Here is a 5,037-nt window from a genome sequence, read left to right as displayed (position 1 = left end):
ATATGTGAGATTGGTTTGTTGATTTTTCACTATTGAGTGAAATAATTGGAGGCAGATAGTTGATTGGAAGAATTTGTTTAATTAGGCTTGAACTGATTTGATCTTACAAATTAGAGTAGATGAGGCTTATATATGGCGTTGGTATAGTTTGTGAATTTGTACAATTGTGTAGAAATTAAAAAATGACTAATTATTAGAAGACGGATGTTATAGGTTTTGAATGATTAGAATGTAAATTGGGATAACATTGGGTAGATGGTGGATTGTTAAGTGTTGAGGTAGGTATAGTATAAATTAGGCTTGAACTTGGTCGAGTTTGTCATTGGTTGGCATGTGATTGTAGTTATGATGAGGGGGATTCGTCAGTTGCTTAGTATGTAAGGTTATGGCGCTACACTTAAGGAAGAATAAGTTGAGTGGGAGACTTTTGTGATTTGTTGATTGAGATCCTAGGTAATGTGTTCATGAAGATTAAGAATTTTGAGGAGATTTCGATTTAAACATAGAGATGAGCTAGGGACCTAAGCTACGATTGAATTCTTAGTGGATGAAAATCAGAGTGATGGAGCAAAAACTTGCAGGAGCATTAACATAGTATGGTTGTAATAAGGATTAGTAGGGTATGATTAGAAATGCTTTATGATTTGAGTACTTGAAAGGTTAGTGAACTAATGCAGATAATGATTCTAGATAAGTGAGATAAATAGTGGCGATGAGCTTTGATAGGTTCTGGAATGGATGTGAAAATGATCGTTGATGTGTAATTGGATTTGTACTTAAATTGTGATGGATAAATTATTGGTCTTTGAATGGTGAATTTGGAAAACATTGAATTAAAACATTGAAATTGTATTGAAGTCAATTTGAGGGAACCTGTGAAGGGTGGTGAGCTTCGATTTTAGCGTAGAGAGTTTTATGAAGGGTGAGATGAACTTGACATTGGTTAGTTATTGGGAGAAATCTAGAAGAAGTTAAAAGTGAAATAGATGAATATGGCTTAGACTGGAATTTGATCAAGATTATGACCTTGTGCATGAGGGTAAAGGACGTGATTTGGTATTGAAAATAATATTGGAGAAAGGTAGAATGAATGATATGAGGAAGGTTGAACTTGAGGGAACCCATATGAAGACAGAAGAGCAAATTTTGAGGGCAAAATTTTAAATAAGGTGGGTGTAAGAACCACGACTAATTAAATGTTTAATTAAATAATTAATATTGCCCAAATTAGGTTCCGAAAATTTAGGATGAGAATTAGAAAATATAAATATGATTTTTGGACTCATTAGATTTTTCTGAGTCAAAAAATATATTTTCTGCGAACCGGCAGCCGAACCAGTCGAACCGGTTTAAGTCAATCCGGTACTGAGCGAGAATAATTAAAAACAGTAGAAAACCTCAGGAAAATATTTAGAGTAAAAAATCGGGCATTAATTTTAAATGTTTGGCCCAAAATTAGGCCAAACGGGCTAAAAACGCTAACGGGTTGGACCGGGCTCAAGTTGGGCCCAAGACCAACATATATAACCCACCATTAATGAACCAATCAGCCATAAACACAACACCACATAACTGAGAAGAGAAGAGAGAAGAGGGTTTCCATTTCACTATTTATCATCATCTTTCCAAGCTCATAACTTGAGCTACAGAGCTCCGATCGCTGCACCGTTTGTAGCCACGCAATCACTACAAAGAGCTCTACAAAACTCACCTAAGAAACTGGTAAGTAAATTACAAAATCCCTCTCAGCCTTTCCTTCAAAAATTCAAAAATCTAGTGTTTGGAGTTTTTGAGATTTTGGTGTTTTGATGTGTTTAGGATCAATCTAGCTTGAGGAATCCATTGAGTTTTGCTTCCAAAACTGTTGGGTAAGGTGAGTTATTCTTAACCCTTGTGAAATCATAATTATGATGAACCATAGGTTGTTTAGTTATAAATTGTGTGTATATAGCTTGATTATTGTGAGTTTGGGAGCCTTTGGATTTGAGTTGGTGGCTTGTTGGTGAATTGAAGCTTGTTGGAGTTCAATTTTGGGTCTTAGTCATATTGGGAATCGACCAAGGTATGGTTTCGGTTTCCTTTATGTAATATATAATATTTCTGGACACTTAGGCTAGTGACCCATAGGATAGGCTTGGATTGATATGGTTGTTGAATTTAGTTGATTGATGATGTATGATGAATTGATGTTATTGATGTTGTTAAATAATGTTGTTGATGTATGATGTATGATGAATTTTGATGAGTAATATTGTTGATTATTGATATGGAGTATGAATAAGGTTGATGTTGAAGATTGATAGTGATAGAATGATGATTGATGAATGTGTTAGTGGAGAAATGATTAGTGTTATATATTTGATATTTCAGGTTGAGAATAATGAAATGTGAATGAAAATTTGGTATGAATGGTGAATTGTGACACAAAAGGTGAGTTAGGAGGTAAATTGGAGTTTGGTATGGTTTTGGTTTGATTTTGGTTGAGAATTTTGAAAATTGAGAACCTTGTGAAATTTTGGTTAAAATAGACTTTTGGTGAACTTTGACGAATCATAACTTGAGCCTCAGTTTTCAAAAATTGTTGAAAATTGCTTTAAATTAAATTTCATTGAAAAACCTTTAAACGGATATAAATTTTGTAGGAAATGGATTTTTGTAAAGGAAGTTATGATCATTCAAAGTTTGGTGTCAAAATCTGAATTCTGTGCATGCTGCAGAATTTGTGATTTTTAGTTTGTGTGCGCACGCACACCCCTGTGAGGTTTTGAACCTGTGCGCACACACGCACAGGGGAAGGCTTGCTGTTGAGAGCACTAGCACGACCTGTGCGTACACATGACCAATGAAGTTTTGCAATCTGTGCGCACGCACACCTTTGTGTGCACGCACACGTTGGAAGGTGCATTCTGTTGATTGCGTTTGCACGCCTTGTGCGAGCAAACAGAATTGGAAAATTTTATACTTCTGTGTACGCACACCTCTATGCGTACGCACACATCTTGAAAATCTCCTGGGCGTGCACATGCACACCCTTGTGCGTCTGCACATGCCCTGTTTTTCAACTAAAATCTTGTTTTTAACTGTTTTCACCTTCCCAACAAGCTTGTAAACTTCTGTAACACCTATTTAAGACTTTTTGGCTTGTTTTTGGATGTTAAAACATAGAGAAGGTCTTGGGTGGAATTATTTGGGTATTACCTTGAAAAGTTAGAGAACGGAGGCTTAGGTTTCTGGTGTACTGAGGATGAGTCTGGTTGAGAGAGAAGGAAGAGTAGTGAATTTGGTGATTTCTGACAATGAATTGAGAAACTGATGAACTAATGAGTTCAGAATAAAAATTATGAATTGACAGTGGTTGAGATGAGTCGAGGACTTGGAGTTGCAATGATGAATCATTGATATACTGAAATAATGAATTTTTGAAAATCCATTGCTGTAATTTTTTTAAATTGAGATTGTTGAGATGCTATGCCCCTGGCAGGGACGGTGGTTGGATCCCGCCTGTCGAGGTAGCAGCGACGGCATAAGGGCGGTGGTTCGTCCCGCTTACGTTGAGATGTGAAGTCCGTGGCAAGAGTATCCCGCTCGCATCCCTTCGGATCACTAGAGTGTGCAGGCACAAAATCCTGGACGGTGTTCCGAGCACCATATCTTGGGGGTTCCCATTATGATTCTGAAGGGCGACATCTCCATGGAGATGTGTCGGGTTGGCAGTTGAACTGACAATGTGATATCACAGCCAATAGGACAGGGATTCATCATGTGCATCTCTTATCTGTTTGCTTGCTTTGCCGACTTGTATTGTTTGCCTAATTGTATAACATGCCTAATTGCCTACTTGAATTACTTGCCATATATGCCCATACTTGTGTTTTCCTTGCATTGATATTATCTGTGTTTTCTACTGGGATTGAGGAGGTTCGGAAGGCGGTGGCGATGGGATTGAATGGAGGATAGGTTGGTGAAGGCTGTGGGACAGTGGAGGACTGTTAGACTAGAAAATCCCCTATGTTAGAGTACCCCCTTACTATGTTATGGTTTTAAGTTATGCTTTAATGTTTTAGTATGCTTTAAGATGAATTTTGTGATGGATATGAAGTTCTAGGAATGCCTCTGGCGTCCCGGTGTCTTATATCTTACATCACTGGGCACTGTTACCATACTGAAAACCTCCGGTTCTCATACCATATTCTGTTGTTGTTTTTCAGATGCAGTTTGCATCCCACCTCGGTGAATTGCTTTGATGGTGACAGAGCGGAGGATCCTGGATATATTTTGGAGTCTTTTTTATTATTTTGCTTATATCTCTCACTTTTGTATTTACTTTTGCCTAGAGGCTTACTTTGAGAGAAAATCTTGTATAAGATATTTTAACTTTCAGAATTCTGTATTGTCTGTATATAGCTAGCCGGCTTAAATTCCGCGAGCCGTGGCTAGATCTTTATACTATCACACTCTTATATTTTATTATATTATATCTATTTCTTGTGCGTTAAGTTTGTAGTTTCGTGTGTACGTTTTGCGCTTTTCAAATCCTGTTTTTGAGCTGTATCCTTCATCGGGCTTCTAGAATATATTACTTCTTTCTATATATTATGTATAAACTTTAGAATTGTCGTAACCTTTGATTAACCTTTGCTTTACGACGCGAGGTAAGGCTTAGGGTAATTAGGGTGTTACAGTGGGTAGGATGTAAAATCTGGTCAAACCGTAGTTAATTAAATAATAAAATAAATATGAGTGAACATGGTTAGAAAATTTAGAAATTGGAATTTTATAATTTAAATGTGATATTTGAACTCAGTGGATTTTTCTGAGTCAAAAAACATAGTTTTCTGCGTAAAATTGCACACAGGAAATTTGACTGGCAGTACCGGCTGAGATCTGTCCGGTACTGCAGCTGAGAAAATTGATTATAAGTGAATAAGTTTAAGAAATTAGAATTTATAATAAATATTTAAAATACGATTTAAAAACTCTAATATTAAAGGTTTTGGCGCAAAATAGGGCTAACGGGCTAAACCGGGTGACGGGTGA

This window comes from Arachis ipaensis, chromosome B06, assembly GCF_000816755.2.
Source record: "Arachis ipaensis cultivar K30076 chromosome B06, Araip1.1, whole genome shotgun sequence".
In the NCBI taxonomy this organism is placed as follows: Eukaryota; Viridiplantae; Streptophyta; class Magnoliopsida; order Fabales; family Fabaceae; genus Arachis; species Arachis ipaensis.
This window is presented reverse-complemented; position numbering follows the sequence as displayed.